Below are 21,741 nucleotides of genomic sequence, written 5' to 3' on the forward strand. Positions count from 1 at the left end.
TGTCTCCAGGCTCTATCTTGTGGTCAACTTCAAAGACAACCCACATGGGCCAGGGGAGGGGTAGTAGGAGAAAATCTCAAGAAGACTCCCTGCCGAGTGTGGAGCCCAATGCCGCGCTCAATTCCTCCTCCCTGAGTCATGACCTGATCTGAAACCAAAAGTCAGACACTCAACCAACTAAGCCATCTAGGTATCCTTAAATAATTCTCGAATAAATAAACAAACACGAAACATGGTAATAATGTAGATTGTGTATAGTAGAGCCTAATAGTTAAAACATGGCTCATTCTTTCAAAGATGACTATAGTAATTAAAAACTCTGCTTCCCTTTTTTCAGCTTATAATACCTGTTTTTTTTTTTTAAAGATTTTATTTATTTGTTAATGAGAGACAGAGAGAGAGAGGCAGAGACATAGTGAGAGGGAGAGGTAGAGGCAGGCTCCCCATAGGGAGCCTTATGAGGAACTTGATTCCCCCCACCCCCACCCCTGGGATCATATGTTCATATGCCCATGAACAGGCAGATGTTCAACCACTGAGCCACCCCGGTGTTTTAAAAGACTAATATTTTTGGAAAAATAATACAGCTTATTATAAAAAGTTAATATACAGAGGACTTCAGAGATACATTTTTTTATTTTATAAATATATATATTTTTATTTGAATTTGATTTGCCAACATATAGTATAACACCCAGTGCTCATCCCATCAAGTGCCCCCCTCAGTGCCCATCACCCAGTCACCCCATCCCCCTGCCCACCTCCTCTTCCACTACCCCTTGTTCATTTCCCAGATTTAGGAGTCTCTTGTGTTTTGTCACCCTCTCAAATTTTCCCCACTCATTTTTTTCTCCTTTCCCCTACAATCCCTTTCACTGCTTTTTATTTCATTGTTTTTTATCTCATATTAGTAAAATCATATAATGAGACACATTTTTCAAATCATGCAAACTAAACCATTCATACCACAAAACTGTATATTCTAAAGGGGTGTGTGTGTGTGTGTGTGTGTGTCTATGACACACATACATACACACACACACAGATATATATAAAGATAGAAATTTTATAAACAATGGAATTACATTAAATAAGCTATTTTAAAATTAAGACAATATAATTTTACTTAAGTGGAGAAGAAAGATTTTGAAGTGAAATTGAAGTCAAGGTGAAATTCCATAACACATCATATCTTCTAAAAATAAAACCCTATTTAGAAAAGGTATAAAAAATAAGAGAACAAGGGGCACCTGGATGGTTCAATTGGCTAAGCATCTGACTGTTGATTTTGGCTCATGTCATGATTTCAAGGTCATGAGATTGAGCCCTGTGTCAGACTCTGCGCTTAGCATTGGAATCTGCTTGAGATTCTCTCTCTCCCTCTACTCTCTCCCTACTTGACTGCATGCACGCTCTCTCAAATAAATGAACAAGTTAAAACAAATTAAGAGAAAATTCATGCTTTCATATTATGTATTACAAATGTGAGTAATATACTTTGACTTTTTTATGAACTATTTAGATAATGGACACTCATACTATCATTTAAAAGTTTTCCTACCTTGATTTTTATTAGCCTCATGATTGCCAAAGTTTATTGCATTTACATTCTATTTTATAAACATTTTCCCCCAGTTCTTTAGACTTAAGCAGATTTATTCTTCACCACCATTCCTTTTTCTAAGATGTCATAACTCAGTTCTTTAATTTGTCATCAGGATTTCCTTTGAAAAGGAGTCATGAGGTGGTGGAAGGAGAGATGGGTGGGGGGTGGGGGTGACTAGGTGATGGGCACTGAGGTGGGTACTTGACGGGATGAGCATTGGGTGTTTTTCTATATGTTGGCAAATTGAACACCAATAAAAAATAAATTTATAAAAATAAAAGGAGTCATGGGATCCCTGGGTGGCGCAGTGGTTTGGCGCCTGCCTTTGGCCCAGGGTGCGATCCTGGAGACCCGGGATCGAATCCCACATCAGGCTCCCGGTGCATGGAGCCTGCTTCTCCCTCCACCTGTGTCTCTGCCTCTCTCTCTCTCTCTGTGACTATCATAAATAAATAAAAAATTAAAAAAATAAAAAATAAAAAAAAATAAAAGGAGTCATGAGTACAGTATTCTATGAGTTACTGAGGATGTGTATCAGTTGTTTCTGAACTTGAATAATTTGGCTTAAAATAATGTTATTGAGTTGTGAATTATACTTTTACCCAGACATATTCTAATCATATATATCATTCAATATTTCTGTTTAAAAATAAAAGGACAGGGGATCCCTGGGTGGCGCAGCGGTTTGGCGCCTGCCTTTGGCCCAGGGCGCGATCCTGGAGACCCGGGATCGAATCCCACGTCGGGCTCCCGGTGCATGGAGCCTGCTTCTCCCTCCGCCTGTGTCTCTGCCTCTCTCTCTCTCTCTCTGTGACTATCATAAATAAATAAAAAAAATTAAAAAAAAAATAAAAAAAATAAAAAAAAAATAAAAGGACAACTGGACATTTTCCCTCTTTAAAGGGCTCTAGATTTTTTGGCTTGAAAAGTTTTTTGTTTTCACTTGAATTGCAATAATGTACATAGAATATATTGATACTTTCAATAATTTTTCTAAATCAGCATTTCTTAGAATTTAATTTTGCTTTTTGATATGTGGATTTAGTTTTTCCTTTATTATAAGATTTTTTCTTGTTATTGCCTTAAACATATATACTATGTTTAATATATAACTATGTTTAATATTACTATATATTTAATTATTGAATGTTTTAATTATTAATGACATAAGAAGCTGCTTATATTTAAATTGTAGGTAAGAACTGAGGTTAAAAAACTGATATGAGAGAAAAGATATTTATTTACACAGGGGGAAAAAAATCCAAAAGATTAGATGGAAATATACACTGAAATGATTCAGTGTTTATACTGGATTATAGTGGATGATTGTTGTTTACATCTCCCTCATCTATGAAACAAGTTTTTTGCTTATTCTGTTTTGCTTTAAATGATGAGCTTTCGATATTCTAAAATAAACAGAAAATAGAATAAAATTTATAGGCAGACTGTTTGGAGGCCAAAATTTAGCTCAAGTTTTTATAAAATAATTTTGGAAACGTTCCACAGTTTGAGATTCAGTTCACTCATCTGAAAATTGAGGATATTAAGAGTTATTCCACAGGGTTATATGGATTGAGTAAGATAAAGCAAAGTACTCAATCAGTATCAGTAAGAATAAATAACCAAGGAAATACTTCCTTTTCTTTGTCTTTTCAGTATCTCTATTGCTACATTAGTCTAAGCCACTTTTATCTATTTCTTGCACTACTCATACTTCCACATAGCAAACATTAGTTTTTTAAAAAAATATAAATCACTATCATACCTGAAAAAAAGATGTAAAATAAAATAAATATATAAATCATTGTATGTCATTTCTCTGATTTTATAGCCAGTAAAATCAAGTTTGGGTACAAAAATTGGCAGGTCTTTTACTTTTTATTAATGACTCCAGCAAACTCATAAACATAAGGAAGAGGCACTAAATCTTCCTGTGAAGCTTCTTCCAACATTCAATTTCAAGAGCCCTAAGGATTTATTTAAGACAATTTTTTCCTGAGACTCTAGAACTTTGTGATCTCAGTATAAATTTGAACAATGTTTCCTGGAAAACAATTTGACAATCATTCCAAAAATGTAAAATGTATATACTTTTTATTGAGCAATTAAATTTCCCATAATTTATTCTAATATATTAACAAATGTGTGCAAAGATATATGTGTTATAAAGCAAAATAATAGGTCTGCTTCCATTTTTTTTGTTAGTAGGAGGGCCAGGAGCAACATTAATACATAATCGGGTAATAATGAATTACACTATACCCTACGCTATAAGAAAACGATGCTATATAAAAAAAAAAGGAATTAGGTACAGATATGGGACTTCTAAATAAAAATGGTAGAATAAAATCATTTCATTTTCATTCTCCTTCACTGAAAGGGAATAAAGGGGAAAGGAGAGAAAATGAGTGAAAATATCAGTGAGGGTGACAAAACATGAGAGACACCTAACTTTGGGAAATGAACAAGGCGTAGTGGAAAGGGAGGTGGGTGAGAGGTTAGAGAGACTGGGTGACGGGCACTGAGGGGGCACTTGACAGGATGAGCACTGGGTGTTATGCTATATGTTGTCAAATTGAACTCCAGTAAAAAAAATAATAATTATTAAATTTTAAGAAAAGAAATTCCAGAAAGTAATAAAAGGAGTGGAAACAGACATCATCTCCAACTCTTCTAACTCTAAAAAGTGTTTCAAACACCGAACCATCAATAGGAAATTCTGTAAGTGTAGAAGCATTACTGACAGCCTAGAATATATCCCTGGATAATAGTCTTCTCCTTCCTTACTTTATCATTATTTTTATAGTTTCAATAAATCCAAAATTAATGCAGAAAGGATCTATGCAAAGATGCTCTAAGACGGAGGAGGAAACAAAAGAAATAGCCAAAGAAGAAAGTACACCAGAAAACGGTCACCACAGAACAGATGACTATTTTGACGAAATACATCTCCTAAGTTTTTGTTTCCTCTGTAAGTTTTTAAGTCAAGAAGTCAATTGTCTTTATAAAAAAGGGTAAAAAGAATGCAATTGCTCAGGTTTGTATGGGAGGTAGTAGAAGGAGACAAATTTGAAGTTTGTCAGTATGCATTTAAAAAGTAGAAGAAGAAGAATCAATGAATTCACATAAATGATGCATAACTCAAAGGGCTCAAAAGAAAACACACATCACTGAAAACAGATTAAAGAAAATAAAGGTCTAGAAACTACTAGTAGTTTCTCCAGAATGACATGAACCCTGTGTCGGGCTCTGTGCTTAAGATTCTCTCTCTCCCTGTCCTTCTGCCCCTCCCTTACCACCACCCCCCATTAAAAAAAAACCTTGTCCTTTATTTTCTTTAATCTGTTTTCGATGGTGTCTTTTTAGCCAAACTCTGAATGTACTACCCAATGAACATGCAGATTGATCACATAGGGGATGATTTACATGAAAAAATGCTCAGTATCATTGATCTTAAATATATAGATATATATTTATATATATATATATATTTATATATATAAGTTATATATATCCACAACTATATCATTAATTATCTTCAACAAAGGAGGAAAGAATATCCAATGGGAAAAAGTCAGTCTCTTCAACACCTGGCTTTGGGAAAACTGGACAACCACATGCAAAAGAATGAAACGGGACCACCTTCTTACAACAGGCACAAAAATAAATCCAAAATGGGTAAAAGACTTAAATGGAGACCTGAAACCATAAAAATCCTTGAAGAGAGCAGAGGCAGTAATTTCTCTGACATATAACAATATTTCTCTAGGTAGATCTCCTGAGGGAAGGGAAACAAAAGCAAAAATAAACTGCTGGGACTTTATCAAGATAAAAAGCTTCTACACAGAGAAGGAAACAATCAACAAAACTGAAAGGCAACCTGCAGAATAGGAGATTATTTGCAGATGGCATATCTGATAAAGGTTTAATATCCAAAACATATAAAGAATTTATAAAACTCAACATCCAAAAAACCAAAAAATCCAATTTAAAAATAAGAAGACACAGACAGACATTTCTCCAAAGACGACCTCCAGATAGTGTACAGAAATACAACAGACTTCTGTGCACTGATTTTGTATCCTGCAACTTTGCTGGATTCTTCTAGCCACTTTTTGGTGGAATCTTTCATTTTCATTTTCCTACATAGAGGATCATGTTGTCTGCAAAAAGTGAAAGTTTGACTTCTTCCTTGCTGATCTGGGTGCCTTTTATTTCTTTCTGTTGTCAGATTTCTGAGCCTAGGACTTCTAGTACTATGTTGAACAACGTGGTGAGAGTGGGCATCCCTCTTGTTCTAGATCTTAGGGGAGAAGCTCTCAGGTTTTCCCCACTGAAAACGATGTTAGCTGTGAGTTTTCCATATATGGCCTTTATGATGTTGAGGTATGTTCCCTCCATCCCTACTTTCTGGAGGATTTTTTTCCAAGAAAGCATGCTGAATTTTGTCAAGTGCTTTTTCTGCAACTATTACGAGGATCACATGATTCTTACCCATTCTTTTATTAATGTGGTGCATCAGGTTCATTTATTTGCAGATGTTGAACCACCCCTGCAGCCCAGGAATAAATCCCACTTGGTCATGGTGAATAATCCTTTTAATGTGGTTTGATCCAATTAGCTAGTATCTTGGTGAGAATTTCTACATCCATGTTTGTTAGGGATATTGGTAACACTCCTTTTTAGTGCAGTCTCTCTCTGGTTTTGGAATCAGGGTAATGCTGGCCTCATAGAACAAATTTAGAAGTTTTCCTTCCATTTCTGTTTTTTGAAACAGTTTCAGAAGAATAAGCATTAGTTCTTTTTTAAATGTTTGGTAAAATTCTCTTTGGAAGCCATCTGGCCCTGGACTTGTTTGTTGGGAGATTTTTGATTACTGATGCAATTTCTTCCCTGGATATGGGTGTGCTCAGCTTTTCTATTTCTTCCTGTTTCAGTTGTGGTAATTTATCTGTTTCTTTGAATTTATCCATTTCTTCCAGATTGCCTAATTTGTTGGCATACGATTGCTCATAATATTTTCTTTTTTTTTTTTTTAAAGATTTTTATTTATTTATTCATGGAAGACACAGGGAGAGAGAGAGAGAGGCAGAGAGAGAAGCAGGCTCCATGCAGGGAGCCTGATGTGGGACTCGATCCTGGGTCTCCAGGAACACGCCCTGGGCTGGTGGCGCTAAACCGCTGAGCCACCCAGGCTGCCCCGCTCATAATATTTTCTTATAATTATTTGTACTTCTGTGATGTTGGTTGTGATCTCTCCTCTTTCATTCATGATTTTATTTATTTGGGGTCTTTTTCGTTTTGATATGTCAAGGAATTTATAAATTTTGTTAATTCTTTCAAAGAATCCACTCCTAATTTCATTGATCTGTTCTCGTGTTTCTTTGATTTCTGTATCAATGATTTCTGCTCTAATCCTTATTATTCACTTCTCCTGCTGGACATAGGCTTTATTTGTTGTTCTTATTTTAGCTCTTTTGGTGTAAGGTTAGGTGGTATATTTTTTACTTTTCTTGCTTCTTGAGGAAGGCCTGTATTGCTATATACTTCCCTCTTAGGACCACCTTTGCTGCACCCCAAAGGTTTTGGACTATTGTGTTTTCATTTTCATTTGTTTCCATGTGTTTTTTAAAAATTATTCTTTAATTTCCTGGTTGACTCACTCATTCTTTAGTAGCATGTTCCTTACTTACATGTATTTGTGATCCTTCCAAATTTTTTCTTGTGGTTGACTTCAAGTTTCATAGTGTTGTGGTCAGAAAATATGCATGGTATCATCTCAGTCTCTTTGTATTGATTGATGCCTGATTTGTGACCCAGTAGATGATCTATTCTGGACAATGTCTCACATGCGGTTGTAAAGAATACATATTCTGCTGCTTTAGGATGACGTCCTCAGAATATATCTATTAAGTCCATCGGGTTCAGTCAATTTCTGTGAGTGGGCTGTTAAAGTCCTCCACTATTATTGTATTATTATCATTGAGTTTGTTATTAATTGATTTATTTATTTGGGTCCTCCCAAGGTAGGGGCATAAATATTTACAATTGTTTGATCTTCTTGTTATGTAGGCCCCTCTATTATGATATAGTGTCCCCCTTCATTTCTTATGACAGGCTTTGGTTTCAAATCCAGTTTGTCTGATATAAGGATGGCCACTGCAACTTTCCCTTGATGTCCATTTATATGATAAATTGTTCTCTACCCCCTTAATTTCAATCTGGGAGAGTCTTTGGTCAAAAATGAGTCTCTTGTAAGAAGTCTATTGATGGGTCTTGCTTTTTTTGTCAACTCTACATCTTTTGATTGGAGCTTTTACTCTATTTACATTCAGAGTAATCATTGAAAGGTATAAATGTAGTACCATTGTGTTACTTGTAAGGTCACTTTTCCTGTAGATTGTCTCTGCTCCTTTCTAGTCTTTGTTATTTTAGGTTTCTCTTACCCACTCAAAGGGTCCTTTTCCATATTTTTTGCAGAGTTGGTTTAGTGTTCATGAATTCCCTTAGTCTTTGTCTGGGAAACTCTATCTCTCCTTTTATTCTGAAGGACAGCCTTGCTAGATAAAGTATTCTTGGCTGCATATTTTTTCCCCATTTAGCGTGTTGAATATATCATGTCATTCTTTTCTGACCCGCCAGATCGCTGTGGATAGGTCTGCTGTCTGCCTTATGTGTCTACCCTTGTAGGTTAAGGACCTTTACACTATAGCTACTTTCAGAATTCTATATCTTTGTACTTTGCAAGTTTCAGTATGATTTAGTGTGGTATTGGCCTGTTTTTGTTCATTTTGAGGAGAGTTCTCTGTACCTCTTGGACTTGAATACCTGTTTCCTTGCCCATATTAGGTAATTTGTTCAATTAAACTTTCTGCCTCTTTTTCCTGCTCTTCTCCTGGGACTTCTAAGATACATATTTCACTTCATGGAATTGCTGAGTTCCTATACCTTCATGATCTAATAGTTTGTCTTCCCTCTTCTTTTCAGCTTATTTTCCATAACTTTAACTTCTATACTGCCTATTCTCTAATCTGCCTCTTCAATACTCAATGTGATTATATTCAGGTGGTTTTACATATAAGTTATAACTTTTTTTTTCAGTTGGACTAGTTTTTAGACCTTTTATCTCTGCAGCAAGGATTTCTCTGGTGTCTTATGTTTTTTGTATTTCTTTCTTCCAGATCCAGCTAGTAGTCTTATGACTGTTGATCTAAATTCTTTTTCAGATATTTTGCTTTTATCTGTTTTCAGCAAGTCCCTGGCTATGATAACTTCCTGGCCTTTCATTTGGGGAGAATTCCTCTGTCTTGTCATTTTGGTTGATTTTTTATCTTTTGTGTGTTATGAGAGCTTGTTATGTTTCCTGCATCTCAGAGTAATGCTGTATTAAAAAGAGGTCATACTTTTCAGGACCTGGAATGTCAGGAAGTGTTTTTAGTATATGCTGTGTGCATTCTGCTGTTTCATTTTGGGTCAGTCCTCTGCAGAGTTCCTCCTTGTATGTAGTGGGGAGGGTTTGCATCTTCATCTAGGTGTGCTCTGGTTTGTTTGTTGAAAAATCCTGGAGAGAGGGAGGGAAGGAAGAAAAGAGGGGAGGGAGGGGGGAGGGAAGGAGAGGGGAGGGGAGGGGAGGAGAGGAGAGGGAGGGGAGAGGAGGAGAGGGGAGGGGAGGAGAGGAGAGGGAGGGGAAGAGAGGGAGGGGAGGGGAGGAGAGGGAGGAGAGGAGAGGGGAGGGAGGGGAGGAGAGGGGAGGGAGGGGAGGAGAGGGAAGGAGAGGGGACGAGAGGGGAGGAGAGGGGAGGAGAGGGGAGGAGAGGGGAGGAGAGGGGAGGGAGGGGAGGAGAGGGGAGGAGAGGGGAGGGAGGGGAGGAGAGGGGAGGAGAGGGGAGGAGAGGGGAGGGAGGGGAGGGAGGGGAGGAGAGGGGAGGAGAGGGGAGGGAGGGGGGAGGGGAGGGAAGAAGAAAAAGAAAAGAAAAGGAAAGAAAGCTAGCCTTGTCCTATTTTCACAGAAAGGACTGCTCTGAGGCACTGTATGACTAGTAGACTTGGTGCATGTGGTGTGCTGCCTGCCTTACTTTTCTGGGTCAGAGACAATCCTGCCCAGGTGTAAAAGCATTTGCCAAGCACAGGAGGGCAGCTTTGATGTAAGGGGATTCCAAACTCTCCTGGGGGTCCCAGAGTTGCTCTCTGAAGTCAACCTTATTGGTAGTAAGGATAAGATGGCACCACCCTACTCTCTCTTCCCCAGACAGGGCATGGAGAGCACATGTGCTGTTCAGGAAGCCCTCACAGAAAGTGAAGGCCCTCAATATACAGGTATGACAGCTTTCCTGTTTCTTATCTTTGGCCTGGCTGGGATTCACAACTCCAAATATTAAATAAAGGAACGAGTACCATTTGGATTAGCTTCCTCCTCCATGCTAGAGCCTCTCTGATCTCTGACTGCTGTCCTTTTTTCCCACAGAAAGAGTCCTCCCCCTGTGCTTTGTACAGAATCTATGGTGTGGCACCATGAAAAGCAGTGAGGTTATCCACCCTCTGCGTGAGCCTCTATCCACTGACAACAATAGGCTGTTTGCTGGTGCCTGCAGGGTCTTTTGTCCTTGGAGAAGAAACAAACCCTTTTCCAAATGTACTACAGGAAGTGGAACAATCTCTCCCAGTGGCACCCAGGAGATCCCTATACCACTTTGTGTGGGCTCTCAGAGCAGAGCCTTCCTCCTCCTCAGGAGGTCATGCTACAAGCCCTGATCCAACAAAAGTTACACCCTTCCAAAAGCTCAGAGTTTGAGCTACACTCACTGTTTGCAAAACCTGTGACACTCAATTCCCCTCTATCCCAGTCTGGGGCTGAGATGTTTCCTGTGGGAACTCGATGCCACACTCTCTCAACCCCTTCCCTTTTTTTTCCCCACAAAAAGAGTTCTTCTGCCTCTGCAGCAGGGCAGTTTTTATGTCCCCCAATTCACTTCCACATACCTCACACCTGCCATGCAGCTCTCCTCCAATTGTGGAGATCCTTCTTCCAATCCTAAGATCAGTTTCCTGGGTTTTTCAAGTGATCTGATCTCAATATAGCTATGTTTGAGGGATGAGGAAAGCCCAAGGTTCCCCTATTTCTCTTCCATCTTAATTACTCTTTACCCCCTACCCCCCAAAACAGACTCTTAACTATAAAGAAGAAACTGATGGGTTACCAGAAGAGAGATGTGGGGTGAGGGGATAGGTGAGGTAGGTGATGGAGACTAAGGGGTGCACTTGTAATGAACATTGGGTATTATATGGAAGTGTTGAGTAACTACATTGTACACCTGAAGCTAATATTGCACTGTATGTTAACTGGAATTTAAATTAAAACTTTTAAAATGCAAATGAATAAATAAAATAAGACACCACAAAACAACCACTAGAATGACTGAAACCACTAGAATGGTTAAAAGGGACTAGTAATACAAAGTATTGGTAAAGATATAGAGAAAACAGAACCTCAAGATTGCTGGCTGGAAGACAAATGGTACAGCTACTTTGCAAAACATTTTGGCAGTTTCTTAAGAAAGTTAAATGTGGCTCATATGACCCCAAAATTTTACTCCTAGGTATGTACCCAAGAGAAATAAAAATTTTCACTTGAATATTCACATCAGCATTATGAATAGCAGCCAGCAACTGGAAATAATCCAAATGTCCACCAATGGTGAATGAGTAAATTAAAGAAGTATACTATGCAATGGGTATACAATTTAGTAACTGAAAGAATCCAGTACATGCTACAACATGAATAAAACTCAAAAGCATTAGACTAAGTGAAAAAAGCCAAATACAAAAGACTTTATATGTATGACTTCATTTACATGAATTATCAAAAGAGGACCAAACTATAGAAATGGAAATAAGACTAGTGCTTGCCTGGAGCTGGGCCTGGAAACATGGAGTAACTGCAAATGGGCACAAGGGAACTTTTTTGGGTTATGGGAGTGCTGTAGAACTGGATTGTGTTGATGGTCACAAAACCATGTAAGTTCATTGAAAAATAATTGAGCAGTACACACTTATGGTAAGTTGACTGCAAGGTACGTAAATTATACTTCAATTGAAACAACAAGAATTACCATATAAAAGAGATTAAAAATAGATTCAAAAGACATAAAATTACATTTTAACATAGTCCAAAAGTTTAAAAAATAAGAAAATAGCAAAACCATATACGTTTAGTGCTTATACACACATTTAAGTAACTAATATGGAAAACTATTTAAAAAAAAAAGAAAGAAAATTACTATTATGCTCCAATTTCTGTTGTTCTGAAATTGTTACTAAAGAAACAGTTATGATATAAATGATTCCCCATATTAAATGAACACTTTAGACAAACATATCCATCAATATTTAAAGTTTGAATATGGTGCTTGTGAGCTTATCTAAGTTAGATTCACAATAATAGTGCTTCCAATGGATAATGTATATGCAAACTGTGTTTATGTTTTACTTTATTAGCTCTCATTGTAGAGAAGCCATGGTAAAGAAGTCTTAAAAATCTATTGACTGGAAGGAAAGAAGGTATTTTAAGGCCACATTAAAAAATTCAGAATATTTATTTTTACTTTCTTTTGAAAAAGACATGGCTGATGCTTCCTAAGTTTATTTTTTATTTGTATAATTTTAAAACAAATTTTAAATACTCTTCATAAATTTATCTGTATAAATTTATATTTGACATTTTAAAACTTTATCTTCAATCCTTCAAGTTTGACTTCAATGAGTAGCCAAACTATTTATAATGTAAAAATTAAATTTAAATTATCTTTCAATAAAAAGTCTATGAATTTCCTATTTGTCAAAAAATTTGAACTGAAAATAAAATTCAAATGTATACAAGGTTTAATAACTTTTTACAGATACATCATAGCAATATGATAGCAATATTATCTCCTATTGGTAATTGTTAAATTATGGTATACTTAACTGTCTGAAGAAACTGTTTTAAATTTCGTTAATAGGGATCCCTGGGTGGCGCAGCGGTTTAGCGCCTGCCTTTGGCCCAGGGCGCGATCCTGGAGACCCGGGATCGGATCCCACGTCGGGCTCCCGGTGCATGGAGCCTGCTTCTCCCTCTGCCTGTGTCTCTGCCTCTCTCTCTCTCTCTGTGTGACTATCATAAATAAATAAAAAAAAAAATTAAAAAAAATTAAAAAAAAAAAAGACACTCTGTGTAAATTTCGTTAATAATCCTTAATTAATTAATAATTAATTTTAATTAATTATCTTTAATTAATAATCTCAGTTAATTTATACACTTGCTACTGTTGACAAACTAACCTTAAGAATATTACATATTGGGATCCCTGGGTGGTGCAGCGGTTTGGCGCCTGCCTTTGGCCCAGGGCGCGATCCTGGAGACCCGGGATCGAATCCCACGTCAGGCTCCCGGTGCATGGAGCCTGCTTCTCCCTCTGCTTCTCCCTCTGCCTGTGTCTCTGCCTCTCTCTCTCTCTCTCTCTCTCTGTGACTATAATAAATAAATAAAAAAATAAAAAAAAAGAATATTACATATTATATTATGGTCTTAATGAACTCAGCATGGTCCTAGTGAACTTGCTATCTCTGACTCATCACATGGGCACAATTACATCCAAACTAGCCCATAAAGCTCTGTTCAATGTTTGCCAACTGATGATATGCTTGGATGTTGCATCAATGTCAATTTTAAAAACTATTATTTAATGTATGACTTATGAATTCAGACATAGACTGAATAGAAAAAAGAAGAAGACATAGCAAATAAAGTTAAATTGAAAATCTATTATTTTCTATTCGCTTAATGGATTTATAGGATTCCCTAAAATTTATTTTTCCTTTCCTTTCTACTTTTTTATTCAAGTAAAATTGACATAATAATGTTTTGTTAGTTTCAGGAGTACTACATAGTGATTTGAAAATTTTATATATTAGGCTATGCTCACCATAAGTATAGTTACCATTTATCACCATACATTATTGACTATATTCCGCATGCTGTACTTTTCAATTCTTATACATTTATCTCTTTTTTTAGGATTTTATTTATTTATTCATTAGAGACACAGAGAGAGAGAAGCAGGCACATCGGGAGAGGGAGAAGAAGGCTCCCTATAGGGAGACTGATGCGCGACTCCATCCCAGAACTCTGGGAACATGACCTGAGTCAAAGGAGAGCCACCCAGGTGCCCCAAATCTTTACACATTTCTGAAAGCAGAGTCACAATTTCTGTAATTATCTCAGTATTTGACCAACACTTTGCAGACCAGAATTATTTCACAGATGACCCTTAAAGTAGTAATGGCATTAAGGTACAATTAATTATAAGACTCGTAAGTACACAGAACTGACGGTTGCCAAAGGGAAGGAAGGTGGAGGATAGGTAAAATTGGTGAAGAGGAATAGAAGATACAGGCTTCCAGTTATGGAACAAATGCCATGGGAATAAAAGACACAGATTAGGAAATAAAGTCAATGATATTGTAATAGCATTGCATGGTGACAGATGGTAGCTACACTTGTGGTGAGCATAGGATAATGTATAGAAAAGTTGAATCACTATGTTGTGATTCACCTGAAACTAATTTAACATTGTGAGTCAACTATACTCAAATTTAAATAAATATATATTTATTAAGTCACTAGAACAACCCACTCTTCAGAGTAATAGAAAAGGATTCATGTACAGAAATATATTCCTTAGAGTAAAAGCCTCATAAAGCAGCAATGGACTCAAACTATCATATAAACTATGTCTCTGGAACTAGAATACTTTTATCAGTAAGTGCAAATAGGGAAACACATCTTTAAAATAAAAAGGAATCTCAGCACAAAGTGCTTATAAACATAAATTCAAAAATGATAAAAATAAGATTGGCAGAGTTATATGCGATAATTACATGTATAAAAAAGATAGATTTAGTCTATTTGAAAATTTTCATTTGAAAGAAAAAGCATCAAAAGTAAAAATGTCAGTGTCTATTGCTAAGTAGTATTATGGATAGAGAGTTCTAGAATTTAAGAATATGCATCAAATAATACAGCATCAATATTCTTACACCAACCATCAGGGAATAAAAAAAGAAATAATGAAAAATATAGTAGTATTTTTTCAGTATGTGACAGATCATATAAACAAACTAAGCAAATATTAAGGTCCTAAACAGCATATTCAAGAAGTTAAATCTGAAAACAAGAAATATACCTTCTTTTCAGCTTCCGCAAAATCATTTATAAAAATTGGCATATATTAAGATCCACAGAACCTGGCATTATTTTCAAAGTAAAAATAATACAAAAATAACCTCTGAGCATAATCAATTAAAGCAGAAATGCATAAAACTCAGACATAAGCATACAAGAAATGTTTTGAAGTTTCAAATAATCCTAAGCCAAACAGATGGATGGACGGATGAATGGATGGATAGATGGTAGACAGGATAAAGAGGATAATAAGAAGAAAGGATAAAGATTAACATTATTTGCAAATGTTATTATCGGATTTCTTGGATAAACCAGGAGAATCAATGTTATTATCATTACTATGCCTAGTACCACTATCACAAATAAAAATGATTATAAGTAATAATCTAATAATGTCACATTGATGATTTGCAGGTACACAAAATCAACTTGAAAATATGATTGCAAAAACTAAATGCCTAAAATGACACTAAAAGATAATTATCTTAGAATAATTATTTTGTTTAAAAATACCTATTATAAAACTTAAAAACACTTCTTTTGATCATAATGCAGATTAAAAAAAATGAAAGGCACAGCTTATTCTTGGATAGAAACAAATTCAGAAAATTGTCCATGCTTCCCAACTTAATAAGAATAAATCGATGCCCCCAAATATCAGTATCTATTTTATCCGTATTAATGTCTAAAGCTATCTATGTAGTTTTTTTTAATTAGATGAGTGAATTAAATGTTCTTCTGTAAAAAATATATACATATAAGAAGAGCCAAGGAAATCTGAAAAGGCATTAAGGGGTCTAGTTTTACCAGATAGTAAATATAATTCAGGCAAAATAAATGTGATGTTGGTTCACAGAAGGACTAAAATTTCAAAGGAATAAAACAGAAAACCAATGTGTCTGAGAACTTAGAATATGATAAAGTTGATATTTCAAGTTTATATTTAATTATTCTACAAATGGTATTGAGACAACACCCAGTAAATTACTTCAGTACATGTTATTTCCATCAAATCAAGAAGAAAAAGACCAAGAGCCTAATAAAAATGTGGGAGAAGTATAGAGAGTTCACAGAAATAGAAAAATGACTGGCCTGAAAATGTGAAAAGATACTCAAACTCACTCATAAAAAAGGGACCATAGAATAAAGCTACAATAAAATAACATTTTAAAAAACCAATTAGGTCATAAGAGAGTACATTTTTTGGATTATGTTGCAAAGAGTGTGGGAGGGGAAGGGACATCCTTGTACTTGCTGGTAGAAATGCAAATTTGAAGAATGACTGGAGAGCGACTTGTTATTATATATAAAAACTGTATTTCATCTGGTATCTCCAGTCCCTAAAGCTGTACCTGACAAATAAAAGATGATCCAAACATTGTATCAATTTAATGAGTAAGATACTGAGTAAACCTGTTCAACAAATAATTGGAAAATAGTTGATGACAAGTGATTTAGACAACTCTAAACAAACTATTGTTTTCATTAAAATTTTAAGTTCATATCTCAGAAGTATAACTTTTAACAGGAACTCTAGCAGGCAAGGTATAGTAGGTTTACGATTTTTGATTGAGATAAAATGCCAATTCAGTAACCAGAATTTTCTTTATTCCATTTGATGAATGATGACCTAGTCTGGCATAAACCATTGTAAGAGAACTTTCTTAGTATTGATGCAATAATTAAACCAGTATCTGTATTCAAGGCTTTGCAAATTGTTCAAGTTTCAATACCAACAAGAGATTAAATGCATGCAAGACTTTCAGATCCAGGGAACCTACTGACCATATCATGAAGACAGTAGAAGCCAATGTAATATAGTGCTTAAGAAAGAAACCTGGAGTGCTCCTTTCAAATTTTAGTTCTGCCTCTTATGAAATCTTAAGGCCAAGTTACATAACTTCTCTACTTTCCTCATCTATAACAACAGTATTTACTTCATATAGAAAGGATTCAGTCTTTAGAAATCAATATAAAGCACTTAGCATGGCTTAGCACACAGCAAATTTGAGTTTTAGGTTTTGTTTTTTAAAGATAAGGGACTGTGTCTTTTGTTTTGCAAATAATTACTGAGTGGCATTCAGGTCTTATTCATTGAATGTTTCACAAGTGATTGCTTATCCTAGAACTTTTTGGACACATTTAACACTTAGAGAAATCATAGAAGTACATAATTTTCCTTATTCTTAGATTGAAAGTACCCAAAGATCAGAATCTTTTCATTACTATATTCTTAGCATCTGAAACCATACCTGGCACACAGTAAATACTCAATAAAAAATTGTTGGATTATTGAATGAATGGTGAGCACTTAAAATTAACTAATATTTCCATCATTAAATCTTCTATCAACTATACTCTCTTTTCTTATTCCCTTTCTTTCTTAGGTAAGTTTTAAATCATGTAGCTGTGTTTCAGCGAATTTAATTATCTTTCTCCCTCAAGATAATAGAAAATAGTTTGGCTCCTATTTCCTAAAACCCATTAAATACGTTATTGGGTTTTTCCCCCTAATCACAGCTAAATTATTCTTCTCCTTTAGAACACCCTTTTCAATTCTTTAGTTTCTCCTTGACAGCTTTGTACTTTCCCAACATTGTAACTCTCCATGAAAATTTGACAAAATGTAGTTGACTTTTTTGGGGGAAGGAAGTTTTTCAAAAATTCCTTTATTTCTGTACTTCCCATAGGAAGCACCCATTACTATCAGAGAGTGGCAAAACTCAATATTGCTGGATATTTATCATCATGAGTTATCTAGGAATTGTAATTTCTCATAAAGAGCACCCTCTTACACAGTGCGTAGAGCAGCATGAAGTTCACTTATCACTTGCCCTGAGGATAGAGCTTCTGTCTTGTTTTGACTTTTTATCTCCAGGAAATGACTCAGTGCCTAACATGTATCAGGAGCTCGGTAAGTGATTGTTGACTGCTGAATCACTACTTCAAAATGCCAAACATAAAATAAGAGGAAATTTTTCTATAATTTTTATGAATAGAATAAATCTGGAGAGAACATACTTCTGCACAACCTTAGAAAGAAGAGGAAAAATAAAATGTATGTAGAAGAGTATCCTTGATTTCTCAATGAAGTAGAGATGAAAATTCTTTTTTTTTTTTTTAATTTTTATTTATTTATGATAGTCACACAGAGAGAGAGAGAGAGAGAGAGGCAGAGACACAGGCAGAGGGAGAAGCAGGCTCCATGCACTGGGAGCCCGACGTGGGATTCAATCCCGGGTCTCCAGGATCGCGCCCTGGGCCAAAGGCAGGCGCCAAACCGCTGCGCCACCCAGGGATCCCGAGATGAAAATTCTTAAAAACAAATTTTTAATTTTTGGAAAATAATATTTTTAATAGTATTATACTCTAAATCACTAAGAAAAATCTCTTTAGAGGTAAAAGACAAAGTTGATAACTCAAGATCAAATTTTGTTGTCTAAAATAATTTCACAATATGTAGTCCATTCACTTGTTACAAGGGCTGAAAAAGGATACATTGAAATGTGAATGTTCTATTTCTCTTTTTATTCTTTCCTCTCTTAACCTTCCTCTATTACTTAAGAAAATACACTTTCACCAGGTAATTTTCCCAAATTTCATTTAAGGACTTGAATGAATGAGCATAGAAAAATGAGACTCAAGAGGCAGGAAGGTATTAATTACTTACAATAGCCAAGATATAAATGCAATCCAAGTGTCCACTGATAGATGATTGGATATATATAAATAGATATGTACATGAAATGGAATATCATGCAGCCTTAAAAAAGATGAGATCCTGTCATTTGCCATGACATGGAATGATCTAGAGGGTGCTAAGCCCTTTAAAATAAACTGAGAAAGGCAGATACCATATGATTTCATTCATATGTGGAGTCTGAAAGAAAAAAAAACAAATGAACAAACAAAAAGCAGAATCAAACCTATAAATACAGAAAATAAACTGTTGCCAGAGGGGAGACTGGGGGCATGGGAAAAATGAGTAAAAGGGAGTAGGAAATACAAGTTTCCCATTATGGAATTAATAAATCATGAGAATAAAGGGCACAGCATAAAGAATATAGTCAACAATATTTAACAGTATACAATGACAGAAGGTACCTACACTTGTGGTGAGCCTAAATGTATAAATTTGTTGAATTACTAGGTTGTACACCTGAAACTAACATAACATCTGTGTCAACCATTCTCAAAATATTAAAATTTAAAAAGAGAGTCAAGGAAAATTAAGATTTCAGGCAACTTTTTGGAGAGAAAGATTCTAAAAATTCAGAAAGATTCTGAAAAAAAAAGCAGCTTATCAGAACCAGCATGCTGTAAACAAATAACGAGAGTAAAAAAGAATGATCTTTAGAAGTACTCTCGTAAAACATTAATTTGATTCAAATTCAGATTATTTGAGGTACAAGTTGTTATCACGTTGTGATTGCCTTTCTTATGCACTTTTTAAAATGATGCTAAAACTGGGCCATATGGGTCAATAAAATATAAAAAACAAAAAGATAATTTGTACTGAGTTTGTTTCAAGTATTTAGATTGAAAATGTCCTATTTTCAATATAAGATCAAAAATAGTTTGCTGAATAGAGGTTAACATAACAGTGTTAAACAAATTATTTCAGAAAATACCTATTTCAAGATAACTCCTCTCACAAATTAGGTATGTTTGCTACCACTCCTACTGTGCTGGTCTACAATGCAATTCAAAAATACTCTCTTTTATTTCCAGACACCTATAATTGATCCAGAAATCAGTTGCTGTATTTGAAATGAAGCTGGCAAGTGGAAAATGAATATGCAAGGAACTCCTTTCTTCATCTGCCTGCCTCTTGCCTAGCCTAATTAAATTTGTCTAGTCTGAAAATTTCCAATTGTAAATGCTCTTATTATTCTGCAACAGTATAAACATTCACACTGAAATATTTTTAATTCATCATAATGGAGTCTTTAGAAGGTATTCCTAAAAATTTATATAAATTTTAAAGTGTATCTTCAGCTCCCAGGTCACTGTATACATTATGAAATCATATGATTTGCCTCTGCTATTTTCCAACATAATTATATCAATTTATACCATACAAGCCATTAAATCACAATAAGAAAAGGTCATAAGGTGAATTCTGTTTTGTGAAGCTTTTATATGTAATAAGTCAATACTGTTATCAAATGTGCAAATGATTAAGGAAATAAGACCATATGAGGAAGAAAATTCAATATAATTATGAAATGCGGATCTCGTGTGCAGTCAATCAGATCTTGGAAAATATTTGTAGTTGTAAATTAATATTAATTAACCTAGTATAGTATAGCTGTTAATCTTGATTCAAGGGCACATAAGAAAATTGGTCAAACCTAAAGAAAGAGGTCTTGACAGTAGAGCTAAACTGGAAAGATTTTAAAATGAAAATGATTTTCTTGTCTGAAATTGTTTCAACATGGTCAATCAACCTACAGATATTTGTTCTGCTAAAATGAAATAAAATAAATAATAGATTCCTAGAAAAAGCACAGACCCTGCCCTCACAGAACTGCAGTCGAAATTGTAGAATGCTTAAAATAATAAAACCCAGATGTAAACACAATGTAAATAAGTTAACTCTTAACATAGAAGAGTTAAAAGGAAGGGATAATTACTGATGACAGAGAAGGAGAAGGTCTTACAGGGTTTAAAATGGAACTCGTATGTAAGGAAAATGTATAGACACAACAGGGAATTTTGTGTAAAGGTCATGTAAAAGAGAATTAAATTAGGACAACACCAGGCATGTTATAGTAATAAATCAGATATTGCTTGGAATGGAGCATTTATATATAAGAATAGTTGGAGATAAAATTTAATAAGAAGTTTGGGCCAAGCTGTAAAATTCCTTGAACGCCAAGTTGAGAAGCACAATTTTTTTTTTTCCTGTGGCATATGGGAAACTATGACCAAAGTGATGCTTTATGGAGATTAATTTGATAAAACTTGGCATTGTATTGAGAAGTGTAGGTGTAGAGGAAAGTTAAGAGGACAAAAAAAATCAGAAAAAAGTACTACCTAGGAAATTGTGGTAGATACTGTAGTGTGAACGTTATTAGCATCCATTCCCATCTCCTTTTCCTTAGCCTTCTTTAACTACAAAGGATGGTGAACTAAAATACACATCTTGCGAAACTCCTTTTTATATAGGAGAAATCATGTGGTAAATTCTGGCCAATGAGACCAAAGAAGAGTTCTCTTAAAATATCTGGAAAATCCTTAGCTCTCCTGACACACAGCTGCCACTGTCTTTTCTTGCTGATACTTCTTTTACCTTTTTGCCAGGAGTGAGACATAATGACAGCTCTACTGTGGCCTTTTATGAAAAAAAAAGTCAAGAGAATACAGGAAACCTTAAGTTGAACAACCCTTAAAACTGATCTGACTGGGGTATTTACATAGACTCACAAAATTAACAAATCAGCAATCATATGACCTCGAGATTTGTTCATGTAATTTCAAAAATTAACTTTTATTTTATTTAACCACTCTAATGTTGCAAACAAGCTGATGCAGAAGCTATTTGAAATAATCCAGGTGGGCCATGAAGAGCATCCAAAACTCCAAAATCAAATCATAGGGGAAGATATGAAAATACCAGTGGGTTTTCCTATGGCTGATTAGATTATAGGATGTTTTAATGAGAGGGAGTCCAAAAGTAATACAAAACCTCCTTCTCTAGATGACCAGAGGAATAAAAGCCCATGATTTAATAGTCGGGCACAGCTACTAAACTTCTAAATGTAATTATTCAGAATATTATAAAGTTGGAAGCCCTAATTCTTGTCCATGAAGGACCTTGAATAGACAGTATAAACACTAACACATTCACTGGACATATCATTACTTCTCAGTAATTAATTCTTTGCATTCTACTACCTTCCATTTCCTCTCC

This window comes from Vulpes lagopus, chromosome 4, assembly GCF_018345385.1.
Source record: "Vulpes lagopus strain Blue_001 chromosome 4, ASM1834538v1, whole genome shotgun sequence".
Taxonomy (NCBI): domain Eukaryota; kingdom Metazoa; phylum Chordata; class Mammalia; order Carnivora; family Canidae; genus Vulpes; species Vulpes lagopus.